This window comes from Armigeres subalbatus, chromosome 2, assembly GCF_024139115.2.
Source record: "Armigeres subalbatus isolate Guangzhou_Male chromosome 2, GZ_Asu_2, whole genome shotgun sequence".
Lineage (NCBI taxonomy): Eukaryota > Metazoa > Arthropoda > Insecta > Diptera > Culicidae > Armigeres > Armigeres subalbatus.
In genome coordinates, this window is record NC_085140.1 from 33282145 (window position 1) to 33309272 (window position 27128).

The window sequence follows — 27128 nt, forward strand, 5'->3', positions numbered from 1 at the left end:
AGAGGGGAACAATGAGAGGGAGTTCAATTAAATACTTGCGTTCACACTGCTGTGTCGCCGGCTAACAGTTCTGGCAGCACACACTAGCTTTTGTAGCTGCTACTGTCCTCCTAGATGGAGTATAGAGCAGTACACTAGGGTAGTTGATACTCTTGCGGCGAAGCTAACTGGCCTTAAACCAGTAGTTGTAGCAGGTGACTTCAATGCGTGGGCAGTGGACTGGGGTTCCCGGTTTACTAACGCTAGAGGTCATATCCTGTTAGAGTCACTAGCAGTATTGAACGTAGTTCTGCTGAACGAAGGTCAAGTGCCAACGTTCAGAGGACCGAGCGGTGATTCATGTATCGATGTCACCTTCTGCAGCGCAGGATGGACTGAAGAACCGAGATGGATGGTCCACGAGGGTCATACTTCTAGCGACCATCAGGAAGTACGTTTTATGGTCGAGTATACCCGGAGAACTACGACGAGAAGAGGTGGTGCAACGGATCCCGGATGGCGCACGTCACAGTTCAATCAAGAGCTGTTGGTGGAGGCGCTGCGCTGGGAGAGTAGGACTCCAGGACTAAGCGGTAACGACCTGACGGAAGTACTTACACGTGCTTGCGACGTGGCGATGCCAAGGAAGACCCAGCCCCCAGGAAATCGACAACCAGTGTACTGGTGGTCTGACACAATTGCAGATCTTCGTAGAACCTGTCTTAAAGCTAAAAGAAGGTTGCGACGTGCTAGAACAGACGCTGAGCGACTCGATAGACGAGGGGTATTCCGGACAGCGAGCAGAGCCCTGAACTACGAGATTAAATGTAGCAAGCGAGCCTGCTTCGAACAGCTGTGCAGGATGGCGAATGACACCCCGTGGGGCGATGCATACAGGATAGTGATGTTCTAGGGACCAATAGCACACCTCCTGAAAGATCCCCAGAGCTGTTAGCCAGTATAGTAGAGGGACTGTTTCCGACACATGAACCATCGGACTGGCCCGCTACACCGTACGAGTCAGTCGACGTGGTACCGCTAGTGACTAACGAAGAGCTTATCGTAGCCGCAAGAAAACTTAAGCTCAATAAGGCGCCAGGCCCGGATGGTATTCCAAACCTGGCCCTTAAACACGCCATTCTTGCCAATCCAGATATGTTCAGGAGCTGCCTCCAGAGATGCATGGACGAAGGAAACTTCCCAGATCGATGGAAACGGCAAAAATTGGTGCTATTACCGAAGCCTGGTAAACAGCCGGGGGATCCTTCGGCATACAGACCAATTTGCCTACTCGACACAGCTGGAAAGCTGCTAGAGAGGGTCATTCTGAATAGATTGTCGGCTTATACAGAGTGTGCTGGTGGCTTATCTAGCAACCAGTATGGCTTCCGTAAGGGCCGTTCTACCATCGAAGCAATTCGAGCGGTAACGGATACGGACAAGATAGCGAGAGGTTTAAACAGAAAAGGTATTAGGTACTGCGCGTTGATTACACTTGATGTAAAAAACGCGTTTAACAATGCTAGCTGGGCAGCAATTGCTGACTCCCTGCACCGATTGAGAGTTCCGGATTACCTGTGCAGGATACTGAAAAGCTATTTTCAGAATAGGGTGCTGTTATACGACACTGATGCCGGTCGAAAGTCGATCGTAGTGTCAGCGGGTGTTCCACAGAGATCGATCCTCGGACCGGTTCTGTGGAATATTATGTACGATGGAGTATTACGCCTAAGTCTCCCGGCCGGAGTGAAGATAGAAGGCTTCGCGGATGACGTAATGCTAGAAGTAGCAGGTGACACTCTCGACGAAGTTAGATTGAAGGCTTCATACGCGATTGGCAGAGTGGAGGAATGGCTCAACTCGAGACGGTTATCCCTTGCACACCATAAGACGGAAGTCGTGGTAGTGCATAACCGTCATGGGTTGCAACAGGCTAGGATAAGAGTAGGGACCTGCACAGTTAACTCCGTGAGGTCTCTCAAGCATCTGGGCGTGATGATCGATGATAAGCTCAATTTTACGAGCCACGTCGATTATGCATGTCAGCGGGCTTCATTGACGATAAAATCTTTATCACGAATGATGTCCAACAGATCGGCGGTGCATAGTCAAGTGCGTAGGCTGATAGCTGGCGTAGCATTGTCTATCATCCGTTATGGCGTGCCGGCATGGGCCGTAGCACTAAAAGCCGAGTACAATGTAAAGAAATTGATCAGAGTACACCGGCTGATGTGCTTACGTGTCGCGAGCGCATATCGCACCATATCATATGAGGCGGTGTGCGTTATAGCTGGAATGATGCCGATCGACACACTCCTAGAGGAGGATGTGGAGTGCTACAACGAAAGGGACTCGGTGCAAGTGCGACGTGTCAAGAGAGCAGCTTCGTTACTCAAATGGCAAAGAGCATGGGACACTGCAGTCAAAGGTCGTTGGACCCACAGACTGATTCCAGATGTGTCCAACTGGGTTGATAGGAAGCATGGTCAAGTCAACTTCCACCTAACACAGGTGTTGTCTGAACATGGCTGCTTTAAGAAATTCCTACACAGGTTTGGCTTCGCAGATTCTGCGGAGTGTCCTGAATGTGTAGGTGAGGTAGAATCGGCAGAGCATGTGATGTTCGCATGCCCGCGATTCGAGGTAGAACGCAATACCATGCTGCTTATTAGTGGTATGGATACAACCCCGGACAACCTCGTCGAGAGGATGTGCCGGGAAGAAGCTATATGGAATGCGGTGAACACAGCATCTCAACAGATCATGTCGAAACTGCAGCGGTGGTGGCGTCTTGAACAAAACCAACGAGTGCAGTAAGGGCACCTGTGATGCAGTGAACACCTTGCTCACCCCGACAACCAACATGTCGCGGGTGGGCTGCCGGGACCTCAGTATGTAGATATAGAGGTCATTGCGGTTCACGCGCGGTGGTTGTTGTCGGGGTGCTCGTCTCCAACGTGAGATTATGATACGGACCGTTAGGTTACTATCATAGCTTGCGATCGACGGGTGGTGAGGTAGCCACCCTTGAAGTCGATGTTGTGTGTATTGACGTCAAGTGCGTTAGCATAGGCGTGAGCGTTCTCAATAGTCCCCCCCTGATGTATTGCTTAATTGCGGGCCGGGGGTACGGACTGGCGAAAGGGTTTTGGTTTTAGTGGGACGGGTAAGAGTTACATGACATACCCATCCCCACACTACCTGAGTACCTCCTCAGGTGTCTGGTTGCAGATTTCCGTTTACCCTTGCTCAAGAAAAAAAAAAAAAAAAAAAAAAACATAGCTCGATGGACACTCGCCGGTGGTGCGGTCGAAGCGAACCACGCTATTGTTGGTGTTCTCACCGCACACAACAATGCAACTGGGTGGATGGATGGTGGCAGGACGGCAGCGTCTGTTTTGGTAGAGACGCACGATGGATGATGCCTGTCGGCGTGGGACGATGATGCCTGCGCCTGCGATGGACGCCGAATAAACTGCAAAGCTTTGCGTAGTTGCAAAACCAACGAAATGGCTACTTAACTGCTACAGCTAAGCACCATTTCCACTCAAGCACTATGCTTCAAAACACTTTCGGAAAAAAACCGCTACCTGTACTTCAGGAAAAAACCGAATGAGAAGCAGACCGTACGCGGACTTACAACCGTCTCGCACGGATGCTCGACGTGTTTAATTATTTTATAAATTATTTTTTCTGTGTTTGTTTTTTTTTTCGAACGAAAAATGAATTGCCTTCTTATTCGCCGGATTTGAATTCGGTATGGTCCATCTTGAAAACAACAGCCAGCAAAACATCGAATATATTACCGAGACATTTGAAATCATGTCTTAATCGTCGAAAATGTGTGAAAAGTATCTGTATAGAAACGTGCGGTCATCGTGATTTTTTTTCCGACACGGATGAAGACGTTGAAATCAGAATACGGGTGAGTGAACCAATTCAGCTTGGTTCATGTAAATTATAACAACATGCAATGCATGCTGTTATTGTTCCAAAAAATAATTATAAACCTGTCTTGTTGTACGGATAGTTTGCAGACACCCTGTACATAAGTGGTAGATCAAGGGGATTCCTGGTGATGTAATAAACGGTTTAGCCCTGGGGACGCATAAGTATTCGAATCGTGACAACGCCAATAATTCTCAGAATTGTATAAGAATAAAAACTGATAACACAGGGGAACAAAATTTAACCTTTTGCGGGTCCTCAGAAGCAATTGATGTGTCTCCAGTAGATTTTTGGCTCGCTGAATCCGAATCTGTCCTCAGATATGCTCTAACACGTTCAAATTTTGAGATATATTGACGTTTTCCGAAGAACTGTCATGTAATTTATAAACAGAATTTTAGGTCAATCAATACCCGAAACGGTATAAGCACATCTGCTCTAATGATTTAACATCAGATTTGCCCGAATAGAGAACAAATATATTCGGTTTGGATTTGAGTTCAGAGAATTTACTTTAAAAACGTTCCATGCAAGTCCATTTGAACATTTTTCATGCAAACGCCATCTCCACCACTTTGAAGCCACCAAAAAATCATGACGTTTCCTATGTTACTCATGCGTTTCTGAGAAGTCGGAAACCTAATTTGTTAATATATATTTGGCCTTTGTTTTCTACCATTTACATTAACTATTTATTACTTATACTAAAACACCTGTTATGAAGTTAAAAATTTCAAAATATTGAGCATTTGTTCAAAAAATGATTTTATACCACAATTCAAAACTCCCCCTCTAAAAGAGGAAGGGGCATCCTGAGCATCTACTTTCTGGAATTACTGCTCCCCTTGATCATAGTTGAAACCGCTTGCATTTGAGTTGAAAATAAGTATCAAAATTCGTCCCGGCAGATTGAGGGTTAAAATGCTGTTCTAATCGATTTCCGGTTGTGTTTTCTGATCAATCTACTTTCAATGGCCACACGTAATCTGTTATCATGTTGCAATTGTGTTTTGCTTTGTACCATTGTGGAGCAAGCGAATCTTTGGCGACATATTGCCGCCCATCGAACGGAAGGCTTTCAGATACTTGATTAAAGTGTTTACTTGTTTGTTTATCGATTTGAACACCGTTTTCCATGCGCGAATTGCAGAGCTGATTGATTGATTAGTCTGCAGCATTAGTTTGGTAGTGATGAGTACGGCTGGAAAAAAGAAACCCATTTTCCTCACAAAATAAGCTTTCAAAATCTTGATGCTTTCCCTGGTAGGATATACATATTGCGAACATCATAATCCAGAAAGTTCCTTTCTTTTAATCGACAAGGAACCAGATCGGATTGCAATTTGAACAAATTCAAATCCCTTATAAGATCCCCTACCAGATCATTCAAGCCACATTGACTCATTGAATACATTCCAGCGCTTGGAAAATAAGCTGAAACTTAAATGTTTTGTAACTTAATCGTAATTTTTCTCATTCATGCTGTTGTTTTGTTAAATTATAGAAATACCAGAATGCAGAACTGGCGGATAATCCAACCATATGCTCGTCTAACTGATGTTTTGCTTAAGTTTTAACGGTAGGCTTCTGCAAGTGCAATATTGACCATACAGAAATAATATTTTTTTGCATGGTCTTTGGTGAATGGCACGAGTAGATTGTTCACGTTTTCCAGTTTCTTTTACGTAGCCGTCGCTTCAGCTTGTATACAATCATACAGAAGGACGATTGGTTGATTTTGTAAAGGGACAGTTTTTTCGCCCAAACTTCATAGGCAAGTTGAAATGTAGGAATGCAGGAATAATCCAAATAAATAGAACTGCTTACAGTTCCCGTTTTTGCTTTATTCGAATCAATATAATAGAGGAACGAGCCACTAGCATTCGACTCCTAGCAGCATTTTTCTCGTCCGTCACTCGATGGCACTCCTCGTCAAACCAACCATTTCGTTGGCGTCGCTGTGCAGTGCCTAGTGCGCTGTTTTAGTCACAGCTTCGTGGATATCTTCCCACAATCTGTTGAAGTCGCCAGATCTGGTGGCATCTCCTATCCGCTCGTCTAGCTTCTGGTGGTACTGTTCAGCAACTCGCCTGTTCAGTGGCGCCCGAATTTTTGCAACTACAAGATAGTGATCCGAGTCAATATTCGGGTCTCTGAAGGACCTTACATCTATAACATCCGAAAAATGCCTTCCGTCGAACAGCACGTGGTCTATCTGTGAACAAGTGTCTCCACTCGGGTGATTTCAGGTGTGTTTGCGGAGTGAATGAGCGGAATGAAGGCTTTCCGTACCAATTACAGGGCGAAAAAAACTTTCTCTTCCGATCTGTGCATTTGCATCCCCGATGACATTCTTTACATCGTGTGTTGGGTAAGGATATGCGGTATTTAAAAAAAAAATCGTTTCAGGTAATTCGAAACGAAATTCTGCGGAATTTGGATATTTTTGAGCATGGCGAGATTTATTGATTTCGTTTCGTTAGATTCCAAAAATTTCGCCACCAAAAACTAGCTTTTAACGAAATTAAACGGAATTCCGCGAAATTTCGAAGCAAATTACAAGCTAATATCATCTAATCAAAAAATTTCGGCTGCGCCTCTCAACAAAACTAAGGTACCCCTGGGCAAGTGAAAATACGGGGTAAGTGGGTACTATGGCTGCCAATTAATCGGTGAACGTTTTTAATGGTAACAATGTTCTAGAAAGATGAAGCCGAATTATCAACGAATTCGCCTGACACAAAAAAATTTTGAATCAAAACCATTTGCGGCACCATACTAATGGTATTGTTTAATCATGACTTTAAACTACCGGCAAAATCTATCACTTTTATTTTAATTCAATGGATTTTCAACAAAATAGTCGTTCCTAAATTCATCATTGATGTGGAAAGTGAATATTTTGAGCAATTAAATAATTGTGTGACATCAAAAACGATTTGAAAGTTTTGATTAAAGCCAAAATCTGCAATTTTCACTTTCCCTTGATTTTTAACATACATGGGGCAAGTGGGACATATTTGAACAACATTTTCGATAGGGCCATTTTACCTGTTTTTAGATTGTTGTCTAGTGAAAAATAACTTCGACACTCATATGTCATATGGATCTGAATCATATGCAGTTAATATCGTTGGTTTACTTGTTAAGAAGTAGCGTACAGTTGATTTACCTAATGTGTATTTTACTTTCTGAAAATTATCTCCCTCATGGAAAAGAGCAATGGTTATATCTATGCAAAATTTTCCGTTTACAGTGCAAACAATCCACTTATTCTGCAATAGATCAACAGGTTTTGTCTTGTGTTTTGTTATTTTTAAACTTCGCATCAGATTAACAGATTTTAAGATAAATAAAGTGCTTAAGCCATGAATTGGCCATTTCGTTCTATTACAAATTTACAACATTTATTCGAAAAGTGAACAAAGATTTGCTTATCTCTTCCATCTAACACATTTGATAAGAAAGTAAGCTAATGTAAAGCCAGACAACAGACAATTAAACGGTAAATCGGCTGTTGCCTTGATTTTATATCTGCTAACATTGTAATCCCTTTCTTTTGCCAAAAACAAAAGTCTGACAAGCAATAAACCTCCATCCATGATCTGAAATACTACGACTCAGAAATTACATGAGCATTATATCTACATTTTTCAAATTAGTTTCGTTCGACAGTATAGAGCAGAATAGGTCCCACTTGCCCCGTTTGAAGGGGTAAGTGGGTCCCACAGGTAAATTTATTTAAGTCACTACCAATATTTTTGTAACTGAATAAATTGCTCACAACACGTCTACACTTCAACAACGGAAGCATATAATGATGTATCCGTGGTTAATGTCCTGAAATACCTTGTTTTCTAAGTATGCTTTGGCGATTTTGCTGAACTAGCGTTTTTTTAGGTCCCACTTGCCCCGGGGTACCTTATAAATTTGGTAAAAGTCCTGGATGAACTCCTGGTGGAAATTCTGGAAGAACCATTTAAGAAATCCGGAGTGCAAATCATTGAACTGTTCAATTCTGACTTCTACCATGACTTCCACTAAAACAGCGGTTCTCAACCTGGGGTACATGTACCCCTGGGGGTACCTTTGCTGGTCTCTGGGGGTACCTGAGACAAAAATGCGTAATGGCGGACGTTGTATTAAAATTGCAGAGAATACTAATGTTATGAACTTTTTTCGAATACACTTAACGACTGTTTTTTTTTCAGCCTATTCCGTTAACTTGACGTTAAGTTGCCAAATATAACATCATCAATATTTTCTTTTGAGCATATTCATGGGTGCCCGACGTTTGGCATCAATACATTGAGCCCTCTTTTTTCCAAAAGCATAGTGGGATACATGTCCATGCGGTGAGCTACTTGAGTCAAATAGTGGAATTAGTCTTAACTTAACATAACATGTATAACAGTTGCACATAACAAACATCGTCATTTGAAAAATCGGGGTTAGACATTTTGAAACAAGAATTACAACGTTTATTTTTATCAAATTACCATTATCATCATTCGAATGTCTTGTTGATAGTTGGATGGCAAGTTTCTGTTTCAAATTTGGTATTTTTTGTTAATTTTTTTTAATAGAAAATCAAGAATTCAAAGAAGTCCCGCGCGACAGTATCTTGACTAATTCATAATTTTTACTTCTTAATTGTTCTTCAAACTAGTTCTCAGTGAAATTTGGGACAAACCGAGCACTAATTTTGACATATTATTAGAGAGGAGTTCATCGCAAGTTCTCTTAAAAGTTGGAGTCCTGGAGTTTATAGAGACAATGCGCTAATTACGTACACACTTAAATTTTTGCACCGATCTCAGCTGTGCAAATCTCGGTTTAAGTTCGTTGGCTGGAATAACGGCTGAATGAACGTATGTTTACGGTGGCTCCTTTGAGTGCCGCAGTAAACAAACTAATTTTTAAGCTGAGTTATCGGCAGTAAGTCACGAACCGAGCGCTCGGCTGTGCGGATCTCGGCAAAAGAATCAAAATATGCCGAGCTGAACTGAGTGTGTAAGGGTTTGTCATTTTCTTACACTTCATACTTAAGAAGTAGAGCGCGGAAGAGGATGAAAAAAAATCGAAAACTTCTCTACGTAACTAGTGTACTGCACAATAGATGCCCGGGGTAAAAGTTCTATGATTGTGACCCATTTCTATCCAAAAGAAGCCATGATCTAACGTTTTTCGTCTTTTAAATTACCATGTGAAACTATTCTTTCATAGCTTCAGTATCAGATTTCTGCTACATCGGTTTGTGAATGAACAATCGAAATACCTACATACTTGATTCCCTAGGCATAGAACATGACCAAATCCGGGACTCCTCTTCAATCTGGTCACATTCAGCATGATCTTCTTTTGCAATTCATATTTCCGCTAAGTTATAGAAGGTTCAAGAGAAATGACGTAGTATTATAATTTAAGTTTCTCAATCAAAGGCCCAAGTAACTTAATTTTTAAAAGATCCATCAAAAATTCACACTTCTTTGAAGTACAAAAAAAAAATGTCAGAAAAAAAATACAATGGACAGTGATATTCTTTTAATTCCTGGAATTTCGTACAGAATTTCAAAGTTTCATAACGCCAGGAATTCTACCAAAAAATCCACAAGGCTACCAGGCTTTCTCCATGATTTTCTTCATGGGTTCTTCCAGGAGCTCCCCAGAAATTCTACCACCAGGTATTCTTCCCGAAAGTCTACCGAAGATACCACCAGGAATTCCTCAGGAATTTCTACAGTAGATTATGCAGAAATTCTCTAAAAATGTTATCTTGGACTATCACCAGGAGCTATTCCAACATTTAATCCGGAAATTCCACCTCAAATTGTTTCTTCCAATATTCCACCAGGAACTCCTTCAGTAGTTTCTTTACATTTTATGTAGTGATTCCTCTTGATATTCCACCACCACGCATTCCATTTGGAATACCAACAAGAACTTCTCCAGGATTTCCACCACGAAGTTATCCAGGAATTTCACCACAAATTTTCATGGCAACTTTTTTTTAAATTTCTTCTGGAATTTCACAGGAATTTCACAAGAAGCTCATCAAGGACTTTCACCAAGAGCTCCTCCAATATTTTCTCCAAGCATTCTACCAGATTTTGTTCCGGGAATTCCTTTAGGAATCCCATCAGGCACTCTTCAGTCAATTCTTTCGAGAATTTTCCTAGGTATTCCTCCAGGAGTTTGCCAAGAATTTCAAGAGGGGTTCTTCCGGGAATCCATGAATTACAATAACGATACCAGAAATTCTTTCAGGAAATGTACCAGATTTTCTACAAAAGTTTCTCAAAGACTTCCACAATAAGCTCCTCTATGAATTCCTCAAGGTATTTTAACAGAAATTACTAAAGAACATCAGCAGAGTTTCTTCAGAAATTTTAACAACAAATCTCTCAGGAATCCCTCCAAAAAATTGCTCAAGGAATGCTGACAAACTTTAACATCGCATCCTCTATTAATTCCGAAAGGATTTCTTCTAGAATTTCCACTAGGAGCTCCTCCAAGAGTTTCATCAGGAATACCAGCGATTATTCTTCCAGATAAAAACTAAGAAAAATTCTTGGTAGAATTTCTAAAAATATTTCAGAAGGAATTCTTTGTGGCATTCCTAGAAGAGCTCCAGCTGAAATTCGTTGAGGAATTTCTTGATGGATCTCCGATGGATTTCTTGGAGGAGCTCCTGGTGGAAAAAAAAACCATGGCGGAATTCCTGGTAGAATTTAATAAGTTTCCAGGAGAACCAAAATAGATTCCACTAATTATATCACCAGATATTCTTCCAGTAATTCCCTCAGGTATTCCTCCGAAAGTCCAATCAGGAATTGCACCAGGAGTACATCCAAGACAAGATTATCTTCTTCTTCTTCTTCTTCTGTGACTCTACATTCCAACTGGATCTTGGCCTGCCTTATTGATTGAAAGCTTTTCTATGCCCGGCCTTTGCATGAGTATGTATCTTGTGTAGCAATTAAGGGTATGCGATAACACACTTTTTCCCAACGAAACGAAACGAAACGAAATTCAAAAAGTCTGTGTTGATTCGAAACGAAATGCAAACTTACTTTTGAGACTTCGAAACGATACGAAATCAAGTACATTTAATTCGAAATTTTACAAAACGAAATTTTATTTTTTTTTCCGCGGAATTTTTATTGAATTGGTTTTTCATTATGAACGCAACTCTGATTTCATTTTTTCGAAGTCAGATACCTGCTTTGCGAACAATAGAGTTACAGCAACAGAAAAAGCTGTCTGTGATAACCGCGTTCCCGTTGGCGATAAGGTAATATCCCAGCATTAATGCCGCTTCCAAAGGAATTATTTGTGGATCTGGTCGATTTATCATTTCAGTGTATGTATATCAATCTCGTAATTGATGGTGTTGTCGACGCACTGCTGGAACCGCTGTCAGTTCACTCGATGATAGTTTCGCCGGATTAGCTCGTGTCGATTCACTGAAATTCCAATTTCCGCCACCACCGGATAGTGGTCCGAGCTGAGCTCCTGGAAGACGACCGGCTGGGAGACGTGATCGTGCATGTTCGTGATGCATGGGCCCCGGACCGTGTAACGCGGGAAGGGCTCTCAGGGCTCAGGATGGTGTAGTGGTCCTCTTGTTAGTCGTTGGATCAGACGACTCCGTTCCGGTTTGAGACGGTGTTTCCCCACGATTGGTGCTTTGCGTTCAAGTCTCCGGCGATGATAAACTGCCCCTGCCGCCGAGTAAGCTTGACTATATCCCTTCGTAGCTCGGCCGACGTGCCATCGTTAACTTTGGCTTGTGTGGGACAGTAAGCCACGATGAAAATAACGATTCTGAGGGAAGTGGTGACTTCCACTTCAACGGCTTCAATGAATTTGAGCTTGAAGTCCGGCAGCAGGCGTCAGGCAATGTTGCTTCGCACGGCGATTGCCACTTCTCCCCCTCTGGAGCTTGTTCGATCGAACCTCACCAGCCTAAAACCCGGAATTGTTGCACTTACCTCGGGCTTCATGTGGGTTTCGGTGATGAAAGCCGCGTCAATCTCCTTCTTCTGAAGGAAATCGTTGAGCTCTACGATTTTACTCTTGAGCGAGCAGGCGTTCCAATTTTCCAGACCCAACCTAGTAGCCATTTTCAATGACGAAAAGGTCCAGAGTGTAGATCTGGTCGAACCGGGATTTGCAGCTTCGAAGCCGAGTCACAAGTTGGCTGAATATTAGAGCCAGCTGCGCCGAGGTGTAGAGCGGAGCGGAATCCTTCGGAGGTAGAGGATGCTCATCTTGATGTCGGCAGAATCCAGGAAGATGGAGCCGGAGCGGTGCTGGAGTTTGAACCAACGCAGATGTTGCTGCCAATCGCTTGTGCGGTTGTAACGGTGGGAGAACTGGTATAGCTCGACGGGATAGTTCACCTCGTTTACTACAAGAACACGGTTCTTCTTCGGAAGGTTTCTGGTGGAAGCCTTCTTCCGGATTTCCAGGAACTCGGCTCGCTTTGGGCAGCCCTTTGTGGTGACCCGATGTTTGTCGCCACAGTTGGCGCGCTTGGGATCGGCCACCTCCATCTTGTCACACTCGTCAGTTGGGTGGGGTTCGCCAAACTTGTTGCAGCGCGGCTTCATGCGGCAGTTTCTGGTTCCGTGCCCTTCTCGTCTTGTCGTGACGAGCAATTTTGTGCACCGCGACTGGCTTGAGTCCGCTGCCTTCCAACCAGGCATTGCAAACCATCCCATCATTCGATCTTTTGAGCAAAGATACTGATGAAATAATGGGATATCGATCTATGCTATCTATCCGCTCAGTAAACAAAGCGCAATGTTCGTCATGGAGAAACATTTTTTCACAGCTTTTGTTGTAGCAACACCTTCGCAACGCGAACAAACCCCGAGCCGCGCTGGCTATCCGGATCATCATCGAACGCTCAAATGATAATATCTCTCCAGAGTGCTCTTTGATTAGGGATAATATCTTTGCACAAGCAAAGATAATATCCTGTGCTCAGATGATATTGCAATGCCTGCTTCCAACTCCTCGATGAGGTCAGTTTCCTCCATGTCATGGAGCCCTCGTAGCAAAGCCTTGAGCGGCTTTGTGCCGGGGAGGTCATGAGTGTAAAACTCATATCTGTGGACCTACATGAACTTTACGACTGACTTGTGATGGTCCGTGTTGGTGGGCATCACCTTAACGCCTTCACTGCAGAAACGGAATGAGCAGTTTAGGCCTTTCGCGATCAATTCCCGGAGCTATGGTCGCAGTTCCGGCGGGTCACCTCTGATGAAAACCGGCGGACACTTCTCCTTCCGCACTGATTCTTGCGCTTCTTCAGCGGATTGCTGGTGTCGTCAAGTGGCAACGACGAGTACACGTTGCTATGCAATAGTTGTTTGGAGGGGTTACCCGCGTTTCCAAGAGCAGTGCACTTAGGCACTTTTCCCGTGACCGAATCGCCAACCGAGTCTCCCATGACGGGTCCGGGAGAAAATTACGCCAAGCGCAGCCATTGATGCTATCAGATGTTCCATGGCCTCCGAAAATCCGGAACATCTCCGATGTCCGGTGGCCATTACTCGTGACCATGCATGTCCTAAATCTTGACTAAATTTGCCGTCGATTGTTTCCGGTTTTATCCAATTTCATCAATTTTTCAGAAAGTTATAAGGATTTGAATTTGGACCAAATTTCAAAATTCAATAATTTTGCCTTACCCCTGTATGTAATTCAGATTGTATTTCAGAAATGTAATCGCAAAGGTTTTACGGCAGACGTTTGCCAGGTATAAAGAAATAATTTTTCTTTTCTCGTATAAACAGTTGTACCAAAAGGCTACCATTTCCTTCCAAATTAAACCTTTTTAATAGGAGGCTCGAAGGCCAAAACGGAAGAAATCGGCCTTTAATATGAAAGAGGCGCTCTGAAAAGACATTATAAGGGCCCTAGGAATTCGCGCCACGGCTTTGCCTTTTCGAAAAAGTTATACTGATCTGATTCATATATGTATGCTCTTCATATATGTATGTATACTCTGTACCTGATGTCATGAATGTTAAGTCGGATCACTTTTGATTTTTTTTTTATAGGAAAACAAAAACGTATTTGTTGACACAGAATGGGATTGTGTAGTATGCGTTAATAGAAAAATTTGTATAACATTAAGTTTTAAAAACAACTTTATGATTTTGTTCAGCGGCGCAGCCAAAATTTTTGATAATACACGACCGCACGAAGCAGTATGGTTTAAGTTTAAATTTGTTTCGAAATTCCGCGGAATTCCGTAAAATTTCGTTAAAAGCCAGTTTTTTCGAGCGAAATTTTTGTAATTTTGCGAAGCGAAACGAAATCAAAAAATCAGATTTCGCCTTGCTCAAATTCCGCGAAATTCCGCGGAATTTCGTTTCGAACTACCTGAAACGATTTTTTTCGAAATACCGCATATGCTTAGTAGCAAGTACAATGGATACACTATGCCCAGGGTGTCGAGAAAGTTTCCAACCCGAAAACATCCTAGACCGCATAGCATTAGCATAGCATTAGCATAGCATTAGCATAGCATTAGCATAGCATTAGCATAGCATTAGCATAGCATTAGCATAGCATTAGCATAGCATTAGCATAGCATTAGCATAGCATTAGCATAGCATTAGCATAGCATTAGCATAGCTTTAGCATAGCATTAGCATAGCATTAGCATAGCATTAGCATAGCATTAGCATAGCATTAGCATAGCATTAGCATAGCATTAGCATAGCATTAGCATAGCATTAGCATGGCATTAGCATAGCATTAGCATAGCATTAGCATGGCATTGGCATAGCATTGGCATGGCATTGGCATGGCATTGGCATGGCATTAGCATAGCATTGGCATGGCATTGGCATGGCATTGGCATGGCATTGGCATGGCATTAGCACAGCATCAGCGTAGCGTTAGCATGGCATTAGCATGGCATTGGCATGGCGTTGGCATAGCATTGGCATAGCGTTGGCATGGCGTTGGCATGGCGTTGGCATGGCATTGGCATGGCGTTGGCATGGCGTTAGCATGGCATTGGCATGGCATTGGCATGGCGTTGGCATGGCATTGGCATGGCATTGGCATGGCGTTGGCATGGCGTTGGCATGGCGTTAGCATGGCATTGGCATGGCATTGGCATGGCGTTAGCATAGCATTGGCATGGCGTTGGCATAGCATTGGCATGGCATTTATTAACATTTAATATTTAATATTTAATATTTAATGTTAATATTTAATATTTAATATTTAATATTTAATATTTAATATTTAATATTTAATATTTAATATTTAATATTTAATATTTAATATTTAATATTTAATATTTAATATTTAATATTTAATATTTAATATTTAATATTTAATATTTAATATTTAATATTTAATATTTAATATTTAATATTTAATATTTAATATTTAATATTTAATATTTAATATTTAATATTTAATATTTAATATTTAATATTTAATATTTAATATTTAATATTTAATATTTAATATTTAATATTTAATATTTAATATTTAATATTTAATATTTAATATTTAATATTTAATATTTGATATTTAATATTTAATATTTAATATTTAATATTTAATATTTAATATTTAATAATTGATAATTAATATTTAATATTTCATATTTCATATTTCATATTTAATATTTAATATTTAACATTTCATATTTCATATTTATTTGGCTACGAATACATTTGCGTATCGTGTGGTGTTAAAATTCGATGAAAGAAGTCCTAAAAATGTTCTAAGAAAAAAAAAACGATTTTTTTCAAATTTTTGCCTTTCTCGTATACTAAGTATAGAAGGCCCGGAGACCCATAGTGTTATATACCGATCGACTTAGCTCGACGAATTGATGTGATGTCTGTGTGTATGTGTGTGTATGTGTGTGTGTATGTGTGTGTGTATGTGTGTGTGCGATTTACTCGCAACAAGTTGCATTCGACGCACGATACTCTACCATTGTTTCCTATTGGAAATTGGCCAGATCGGCTCAAGAGTAATGGCCAAAATACTCTTTTTATTACGCACGAGAAAGGCACCATCACCGCTAGGTGGATTAATCAGGGTTTTTTTAGATCACGTCATATCTCGACGTTTCATGCCAAGTCACTTGGCATCAAAAACAAAAATTCGATTTTTGACTTTTCCTTTGGCCCCCCCTTGGGAAAGAGCCGCCTCGCAGCTGAGTGTTCATTGAACACTTCCACGGTTATTAACTGCGAGGTTTCTAAGCCAGGTTACCATTCTTGGATTCGTCTATCATGAGGCTAACACGATGATACTTTTATGCCCAGGGAAGTCGAGACCATTTCCAATCCAAAAATTGCCTAGACCGGTACCGGGAATCGAACCCAGCCACCCTTAGCATGGTCTTGCTTTGTAGCCGCGCATCTTACCGGGTTATGAAACTTGTGAGCAATGTCGTTTTTTGAAATTCGATGTCAAGTTTTTTCTCATAAATTCCATTGGCACCCTACTATGTATTGATGGTGTTGGTTCACGTGGGTGTGCCTTTAGATTCGTCAACTCGTCGTTCGAAACATTGTTTACAAAAGCAGATTATTTTCATTACTATCAATTTTTATTCTTATACAACTCTGATAATTTTTGACGTTGTGTCACTGGTTGACGTTGTCACAATTCGAATACTTATGCATCTTCAGGGCGAAACCGATTATTACATCACCAGGAATTCCCTTAATCTACCACCTATGTACATAATCCAAAGGTTTGCCTAATGATAAGACCAATACTTAAGGAAATCATTGTACTGATTGCGGCCTCACCTCGATTTCACGACGGTATTCATGTCTACTTACGGAATGAGAAATTGCGTAAAAAAGAAATAAGTGTAAAAAGGTTCAACCTGGGAAGTTTAATCAAGAGCCGTTCATAGGGTAAAAAATAAAATAACACAAGTTGAAGATAGAAAAATTTGCTACCTCCTGTCGATTTCAACATGAGTCAAGTACATACGAGACACTAAGGACGGCTTGAGCTTATTATCAAGATGTATACTTAAATGGAATAAAACCAACTCGACTTGTATAGTAAGTGAAGACTTACTACACAAAAATTCTAAAAATAGATTCCTGTTCATATATAACAAACTCATCTTTTTACATCGCAAATGCTCAATAAACAGTTAGCACATCGAGGAATTTAAGGCGCCACGTTGCTGATTGGCGCCACGTTAGCTCAATTGGGGAGCAAGGCAGGATAGCTTTATGTTACCGAAAAGATAAATGCAATATACCTACACATAGTTTCAATCGAAGCGAACAATTTCAAATGGCGCAGTAAGAATCTATACTCGAAACTTTCCGAGCTCTCCAGCTTATGAAACATTTTCAATTCAGATGCATATCCCATTCTTTCCAATGGAAATTATTGTCTTTCACTGGGCAAAAGATATTCGGATAATGGACTAAGTTATTATATTTTACTCAAGGTAACACATTTATTCAAGTAATTGGTACAATGTGATCAATGATTCACTTTTTACCTTGACCTTGAGCGTTCGCCTGTTGTACGGCCGTTCGAACTACTTCTGCTCTTGCCTCTCCCTTGGCGTTGGGGTTCGCCTGGACGCCTTGGCGAATAGCGGCCCCATGTTGATCCGATTTGTTTGGCATATTTATCTGCAAATGGAAACGGTTGACGAAGTTCCTGAAAGTGATAATTCGGGTACACAAATTCTTAAATGTCTAAGGCCGTGCGGTTCCTGAAGACCAGCCAGCAAAACACAGTTCAGATTTGAATATTGAATTCAAGAATGTTATCGATCATTTAATAATTTGCGTTCGATCATTAAGTAGTTTGTCGATAATTCATTCCAAAATCTGAATTTCAATAAATGTTGTATGGGAAATTCTAGTGCGAAGGTTTTTCTACAACTCTGCCTCATGGTTCGTTGTTTGAATTCCACTGGTAACGGAGTTATAGCTATAGTTTCAGTAACTTAGATTGAATGATAACAAAAATCCAATAATTTTGTTTAAGTTACTGCAACTAGCGCTATAACTCCGTTATTAGTTGAATTCTTCTAAGTTATTGACAAACTACCAATTAATTCAACGCAAATTACTAAACGACCGATAACATCCTTTCTTGAATTTGATTGAACCTAAATTCAATTAGGTACTCAAATAATGTTTTTTACCATTTACTTACCGATGCAAAATGTTCACTGAGAATAACTTCGAATAATAACACTGCTTCTAATTAATTCCACAACGCTAATGTGAATGATGCAATTTTCTGTGTGGTGCTTCCCTTATATAGGAAACGGCCGTTTTAGTTTTGTTTTTGGCTCAGCCACTAAGAATGATAACAGAACAGAATCACGCTAAAGGCGGCTGGGTTCGAACTTACCGCTGTAAATGCATTGTAAAAAAAATATGAATTTGGCTTACAAACGTTGCGGTTTATGTTTTTGAAAGTGCGAACTAAATCGAACACTAAGCTAGCAATATTCTAATTGGGCGGGTTGAAGTTGAACAATAAAAGAAGCTATATTGCAGCAGCGCACATAGAGGTGACTGTTGGATTTTGAGTGAGTCATCGATTATTCTATAGAATTCTCACACAGTTGTGAGAAGTGAACCATTTAAATACAGCAAAAGTATAGATAGTAGAATCTATAGATGAGCGAAAGCATGGCTGAGTCGATTTTTTTGCCCGTGCACACGCGCATATGACGTCACAGCCCTTAACGTTTCCATTGAAATCGTGACGTCATGCTCGTTTGGAGACACGTTTGACAGCTCGTTTGGAGACAGAGGATTTATCTTCGCTCATCTATATATTCCACTATCTATAAGCAAAAGGAATTGAAAATATACTGACATGTGTGAGAACGAAACTGGAATTGTGAAATGCAACAAAGTTGGCTCAGAGTCAAACAGACGTAACAATCAGCTGCAACCTATCACTCACAGTTGCAATGCAATTATTACTAGTGAGGCTGTCAAACGCTAAAGTTACACCTCCGAAATTTAGTTTCAAGGTGAAGAAGCGCAAAAAGGTTAAATCAAAGATTGTTTTCTTAAGACCTCCCAAAGTGTATTGAACAGACGAGTTAAAATTGCCATATATAAGGAAATAATAACTATCATGCTCCCTTATCAAGTATTGCCGTCAAGTTGCAGATTGGCATCTTGCATATACCTATATACTAAAGCCAATTCCACTGCGTACACGAGCGAACATGTTCCTGGCGATATCTGTTCGACGTTTTGTATTCGCATCACTAAACGCATCGCTCCCGACGTGCCCTTGAATTAGTCATGGTTTTCATATATAAACACTTATACTTTTGTTGAAAAATGTTGTGTTTTGTTTAAGTAGTTAACCCACCTATTCAGAGCTAAAGGTACCATTCTCGTAATATATATATATACTATATATAATAGCCCTGTTTGTCTGTCCGGTGACTAGCCAACCAGACACAGCACGCGGGGAAATTCTCACAAAAATAAAATATTTGACACTTCAATTCTTTTTTACTATAAGATGCAGAAAACAAAGCCAGTGACAACCTTAGACAGCCAGACACAGCATTTGATGAAAAAAAACCACAGACATCAGACGTTGAAAATTTTGATTTTTCAATGCACGAATTAAAGAACCGTTTATATCGAAAAAAAAAAAAAATTGCCACGGGCGCTATTGCGTCCACAAAAAAAAAAACTAGTTATAAAATAATACAGTTCTGGATCAAACATTTCCAACTAACTGAAAACAGTTAGGCTGTGAACCATTCCACCGATTCGTTTAACTTTTAGTTAAAATTTGACAGTTCGATGGTTATTTCGCCGTGGTTAAAAATAACCCTGCTCCGGAGCATGGTTAGATTTGACAGTTCGATAGTTAAACTTTGTTCGCGAGAAAATTGGCGCCAAATCCATTTCGTTCCGAATAACTATCAATCTGTCAAAAATCAAATGGGTCGGCTTCGGAGTAAAATTTTAACCACAATTGGAAAATAACCACCGAAGTGTCAAATTTTAACTAAAAGTTAAACGAATCGGTGGAATGGTTCACAGCCTTAGTGATCTGTGCAAATGAATGCTGAATTTCCTTGGAAACAAACAGAAGAAGCAGAAAAAAAACCCTGATTAATCCACCTAGCGGTGATGATGCCTTTCTCGCTCGTTCAAAAGGGTTGACAAACATATTAGAAAAGTATTATAACACTAAATAAAGCTTATTTTTCACATTTGTTTATGGCAGCCGTTGAATGCACAAAAACGATCCATAATGAAAAAAAAATAATGATCCAAAAATAACATCTGAATGTTCCATAAATCCAAAAAAAAAAAGTTCAGTCGTAACCATAAAGAATAATTTTACGATCCATAACTAAGCTAAAATTTGGCAAATAATTGGAAAATATGTACCTTTCAACATGATCAAGAAAACCAATATCATTCCTGCTATTTTCCAAATACACGCTTACTTCAGTTCACCCAAATATGGGTGAAGAATACCTAAAATCCTCAAAAAGTGCACATACCTAGATATGGGTGAAATGATCTTTACCCATATATGAGTAAACCGTTTTTACCTACTTATAGGTAGTTGAATAGAGATGATTTATTAGTAAATTTTACCCAAATTTGGGTGATTTTGTTTTGTTTGAAACCATACTGATTTTTTCTAATATTACATTGAAGATTAATAAAAATAAATGAAAAAAATATCATTTTATTATAACGAATAAATACAATTTATAACACTATATACTAAATATACAATAATAGTTGGTCTAACCCAACATAAGATGGAACATCTAACACCAGGTGCCGGGAATTACAACCTGGCTGGCTTGCTTCCGGATATTCACGTTTGCTCCGTTTGCTGCTCCAATTTCCAAGCATAGCATTTTTATTCACGGGTGTCGACAGTTCTGTTGAAATGGAAAACAAAACATTGTGAAAATAGAGTTGTGTATCAAATTCTAAATTGATATCCGGAGCTTCGGATAGCGAATTTTGGTTCTACACGATTAATACTTGACTTCGGAAGTAGTAAATTTCTCACTTGGTTTCTTAGAATTGGAAAATCGCTACCTCCGAAGCAAGAAAGACAGATTGTGAAAAAGCTTCCGGTTTTCCATTTATAATAATTCAATGAAACTTACCTCAAATGTACTTGTTGGTGCATCGATACTGATTCGGGGGTGGCCTAATATCCATATTCAGCTATTTCGCAGTTCCGGGCCGATGATGTGCTGCTGGATGGTGGCATTGTGTTTTATCCACTTCATAAAACAAATGAACAACTTGCAAAGCTTTCGCAGCTGGTCTTTCTCTCGTCTTCCTCTCCGTCCTCCACAGGGCCACTTACTTCACGTAGCAAATCTCCGATATCGTTATCAACAACCTCCCACATTTGGTCGCTGGCTCTCGCTTCCGAAGTGCTGGCATCTTTCTCCTTCTTAGCATCTGCAGGGAAAGCTAATGTGAGAATTACACATGATGTTTTACAACTGGATTCCCCGTCAGTCCTTCTTACCTTTCTTAGCCTTAACATCGCTGATTTTTTCTTGTGGATTCGTTCGGCCCGTTGTCGAAGTTTTCTCTTCTGGATAAATAAGAACATATTGCACAAGTCGCAGAACTGGACTTCGACCAACTTGACGTGTTCACCACCGATGACGGTACCGTTATCGCGGTCGTCTTCGTCGTCCGAACCAGCTCTTTCGTATTTGCTCTTTTTGGGTGTGGACAGGCGATTCTAGCAAGCCGCCGGTTCATCCACATATTTACATACCTCGTCGACGGTGGTGAAGTTCTCCGGATCGGTTTCAGCACCATCTACGCCAGATTTTTATTTGGCGTAACGTTCGACGCGAGTTTTAAATTTAAGATGTTTAAACGATGCACGATGGGCTTCGTAAGCCATGGGGCCAAGATATATCGTTCAAGACCAGCTGGAGTAGACTTCGAAGGATACGGAATGCAGCAGGTCTCTCATTTTCGCGGAGGTTGTAGCGGCGGATCCGACATGATTTGTATGCCACATAGTTGGAGGTATTCATTTTCGCGGCTGGAAGAGGAGAAGGGAATAGTGAATGTGTTGCGGTGAGATGCACGGATAATAAATGTACTTACCTATTCATGCAACAGGTCCGGTTGTTTATAAAGTGGTCGCTCGGAAAGTACTGCTTGATCCTTGGCTTGATCCATCGCTCCTTTTGACTTGTTTTGGTACCTTTCATTACATAAAACGCAAAATTAGATGAATACCAAAATGCGGATATGCAATAAGTATAAATATATTTAATATTTACTTACCATTATTACGATCAGCAAGTCGACCGAAATATTTAATTCCATTTTGCAGAAAACATTTTGCGGTAAACAAAACGGTGAACAATAATTTTTTTTCACCCAAATATGGGTAAATACATTTACCCATATATTAGTAAGGCGACTTTATCAATAATGTGAGTGAACTTTACTGATAAACTCAGTACATTTCACCCATAATATAAGTAAATTGTTCATTACCTAAATATGGGTGAATGAAGTACCCATAAATAGGTAAATTGAGCTAAGCGTGTATATTATATTAACAATATACACGCTTATATCAGTTTACCTATTTATGGGTACTTTAATCACCCATATTTGGGTATTGCACACATTGCCCTTATTATGGGTGAAATTATAGATAGTAGAATCTATAGATGAGCGAAAGCATGGCTGAGTCGCTTTTTTGACCGTGCACACGCGCATATGACGTCACAGCCCTTAACATTTCCATTGAAATCGTGACGTCATGCTCGTTTGGAGACACGTTTGACAGTTCGTTTGGAGACAGAGGATTTATCTTCGCTCATCTATATATTCCACTATCTATAGGTGAAATGTACTGATAAATTCAGTAAATTTCACCCATATTATAAGTCAAATGGATTCACAGATATATGGGTAAATTGATTTACCCATATTTGGATGAAAATAAAAACATTTGGATCAGAATCGCAGACTAGTGTAGCTCGCAGTGGAACTCTTGCTAAAAATCTAAAGTCGTAAATCGGCAAACTGAAATTACGAGGAACAAGTAAGTTTAAATAATACGTCTCTTTGAATTCCATGATGATATTCCATCTTAATCACTCTACCTATAGGAGAAAAATCAAAAGCCATGGAACCGACCAGTCCAACATCACGGAGTTTGCCGCTGCAACTGAGAAAATTCAACAAGAATTGTGCTGTGCAATATGCGCTACATCTCTGTACTCAAACAGGTGCACTTCCTGATCAGCAGGTTTTCTGCTATCTGAAAATTAACCAGTTATTGCCTCTGCTAAACAAACACCTCCGGTCGGTTTGGAAATTTGGTCGAGAATTTGGCTACACATAACGATAAGTGAAATGGGATAAATATCGCACAATGTCCCTTCCTGTTTATACTCAGCGGACCACTTATCAGCACCTTATCACCCCGAGGGTCGCACTCAAAATCCATAGTAAAGCGAAACAGAGCATGTGGTAGCACCAACGGAGAATATAGCTCTTGGAGCCTCCGAAGAATTCACCTTCTGAAAGCCTCCGAACCATTGATTTATGGACCATTACTTCGTCATCAAATAAGTTTCAATTAGATAAAATTTTCATCTCTACAATAGAATTAATGATAAATCCCTTCTCCTCCAGACGTCAGGCGTGTAACGGCTATGAAAAAAACGAGATTTGGGGCTGAGACACGTGCACAACGAGAGAACCCGTTTCGTAGCTCAGCAAGCGGGAATATCCGGTAGCTTTTCGACGGCACCAGGAATTGCTGAAATAAATGCGACACCTTTTGTTCTCGGTACGATGGTCGTGAATCGTAAAATGCGGTCATACATGTTAAATATAATAGAACCTAAAGTCTGATAAAAATGTGCTTATAACTTTTATTGATATTTTGAATAAAATTATTTAATTCTTTGTTTATGAATCAGAGGCTATTTTATGAGATTCATGAAAAAAGACTTTGAAATCACCCAAATATGGGTGACATTTACTAATAAATTGCTTCTGTTTAAGTACCTATATATAGGTAAACTGGATTCACCCATAAATTGGTAAATACCATTTCACCCATATCTAGGTATGTGCACTTTTTGGCGATTTTAGGTACTCTTCACCCATATTTGGGTGAACTGAACTAAGCGTGTAGAGACAGCTTTTACTGCTTTTACTAGTGAATACAGCACCATCTGTTATCTGAAATGATCGATAAACTTGTTTTGGCCATTATCTTTTAAGCGTGCAAATGTGACGTTTCTCCTGAAAATGTTTGTTGACACTGATACAGGCTATTCTCATTCTACCCATTTTTGGGTAAAAAGTTACCCAGTCCAAAAAAACTCATGTGATTTCTCAAAAATAGGTTTAACGAGTCTATTAGTCAGACTAGGTAAATTCACCCAGATATTTTTGAGCTTGAGTATTGTAAATTTGTTAGAAATTGGAAGATAAATCCATTTTTCTGACGGCATTTCATCCATTGAACGCAGTAGGAATGGCTTCCATCAATTATTTCACTATTTTTACCGAGATTTTTACCTCACTTTCACTGCATTCGATGAAAAAGGAGAGATTTTCATCGTGAAGCATGTTGTTAAATCCGAAAACTTCACAATTTGCCCAGATTTGTGTACAAATGGCACAGATTGATTTTGACGTTTTCCTAGATTTTGACAATTCTTTATAGGTCGCAAAAATGGGATAAAACTACCTGTCACTGCATAATCTCAGAAAAGCGTGTACTGTGTATATTTTGATGGACACGAATCTACATAGCGCAGGTAAAATAATAAAGTTTTAAGCTCACTAATTTCTAGAATAATTTATTTCATACAATGGCTTTAGGTATTGAATCCCACAAGGTGTAATTCTGCGGCTGTGTTGTTATGATCCCGTTCCAGGAGGAACTGGTCGCAGTGGCACACGCAAACATAAATAAAAAATACCGTCTACTGGGTGGGAGTGTCCAAACTCCAGAAATCGAGTTAACGCTTCCAGTCGATTGGCCATGTTTATGATAAACTAGTCGACCCGGCAGATGTTGTGCTGCAAAGTAGGCGAAAATGCGAATTGGAAACTTCTGATGCGAAATCTTCAAAGAATCTTAATTTTAGTTTTTCTCGATTTACTCAACCTTTCTCTTGATTTTCAAATGGAGAAATATCATATGGATTAGAGAAATCCATCCACCAATTTTTGTGTTATGCGGATACGAACATAGACCATGTCATTCTTATTATATAGAAGATAGATTAACTATGTAGTAATAAAAATTGTATCGATTTCACAGTTTTGTCATTCCGTTCATTTCATAAAGGACTCTTGCTGTTTTGATTTGACACCACTTGCGTCAATCAGGGTTGCGCAAAATTTTAGCGTGTAGTAGTTGCATTTCTGCCACGGGTGGCGCCACATACGCTCAAGTATGGGTCGTCAGTATTGCGTGAGAGTGAACTATATTGTTAATATAATATATTTGTATTTTCCTATGAACGTATGACAAACAAGGAATGTAAAATAACAACATTGCCAATGACAACAACACTGTCCTCTCTTGTAAATGTTGAGACAAACTCAATTCGCAATAAGCGTTTGTCCCAAACTGCAACAGAATAGGACAATGATCGCCTGCCGTGCATTTTGAGAAGCAGTCGGTTTCCGATGATGTTTTTGGTTAAATAAGTATCAGTTATCATAGTTTAGATATTAACTTAACCATTGGCGTAACTATCGCCGATGCCTAGGGGGGGCTATAGCCCCTTTATATTTTTTCTCGAAATTGACCCTCTTTTTGATAATTTTGGAACATTTTAACATCTCATCAAGTTATCAGCGGTGATGTGACAAATGCAGTCCAACCACCTAAGGCAATAGGAGATCGTCAGTTGCATTCTACCAAAAAATCCGCTTGAGGCCCTTTCAAAACATGGTAACAACAGCCACTACACCTGATGGTATAATTGCAATATTTCCATTATCAGGCGACAGGTGGTGTTGCTGCGTGTTTGTATTAATGTAATATTGCATATACACTAGTGACATCTGCTGTTCGATATCGTAAGCTTTCAATGTTCCTTCCACACACACGAGGTGGAGAACAGTCTTGAAGCAATCGAAAGTATACAGCTAGAATTTAGTATGGAAGTACAATGAAATCTGTTTTATTGTTTAGAACTGCAAAACAAGTCGTGGGTACAAAAAATCTAAAAATTATTTGTTGCTTTTTGACCTAGCTTTCATATTGATGCGATGCGTAGTTGATGAGAACGGATGATTTGTCCATACAAGGAAATTCATTTTACTTTAAATGTTGTGGCGCCATCTCGTTCAAACAGCACCTTTGTCTTTGCCCTATTGCGGATCCATCACACTCATTCATATTATTCTCTTTTCTCAAGCACGTGTGAGCAACAACTCACAGTCTATGTTCATTGCGCTCGACTAGCGTCAGGCAGTGGATATATTTGCATACTTCATAAATATTTTACCTATCTCAAACGAAAAAAAATAGTGCAACTTTCCATGGATTCCGCCGAGAATCTTCAAAGAATTCTGATGAGAATCCTTTAGTGATCCTCACTGGAATGTTCCAGGGACTCTGACGGGAATCTCTAGATATTTCGACGAGAATACCGATGGGAGCCTCCAGGGATCATGAAGGGAATCCACCAGAGATTTCGGAAGAGGAATTCGAACGGAAAAATTTTAAGGATTCCGACGAGAATGTACCATGGATCCTTCACCCTCCAGGAATTTCGACGGGAATATTTCAGGAATTTGAAGGGGAATATTCCAGGGATTTTGTCGAAAACCCTTCAGGAATTCCAATATGATGGTTCCAGGTATTTCATGAGCAATGTTCCTGGGATGATGACGCATATCGTCAAAGGATTCCGAAGCAATCCGTCGAAGGACTTCGAAGCAAATCGTCGAGCGACTCCGAATTAATCCTTCAGTTATTTTGAAAAGAATCCTCCAAGGATGTTGAAGCAAATCGTTGAGGGATTCCGATGCAAATCATCAAAGGATTTCGAAGCAAATCGTCGAATGGTTCCAAAAAAAATTCATTAAGGGACTCTGAACAAAATCTATGAGAAATTCTGAAGCAAACCGTCGATGTATTCCTAAACGAAACGTCGAATGATTCTGAAG

General features: G+C 40.1%; 1 protein-coding gene and 3 long non-coding RNA genes across 6 annotated transcripts in view; 1 reads left to right on the forward strand and 3 right to left on the reverse strand.

The window, feature by feature from the left end:
• Positions 1-27128, reverse strand: part of LOC134218433 (uncharacterized) — a 914466-nt gene that overhangs the window by 612622 nt on the left and 274716 nt on the right. The gene's annotated exons all lie outside the window — the stretch shown is intronic.
• On the reverse strand, positions 17383-18989 carry LOC134214212 (uncharacterized). Its single transcript, XR_009979704.1, has 2 exons — positions 18124-18989; positions 17383-17591 (listed from the first exon to the last, which is right to left on the reverse strand). It is a non-coding gene; the product is annotated as an uncharacterized LOC134214212 (long non-coding RNA).
• LOC134218432 (uncharacterized) lies at positions 20448-22348 on the reverse strand. The gene is made up of 5 exons (XR_009981350.1): positions 22251-22348; positions 22068-22167; positions 21469-22002; positions 21095-21410; positions 20448-20860 (listed from the first exon to the last, which is right to left on the reverse strand). It is a non-coding gene; the product is annotated as an uncharacterized LOC134218432 (long non-coding RNA).
• Positions 24666-25182, forward strand: LOC134214213 (uncharacterized). The gene is made up of 2 exons (XR_009979705.1): positions 24666-24757; positions 24822-25182. It is a non-coding gene; the product is annotated as an uncharacterized LOC134214213 (long non-coding RNA).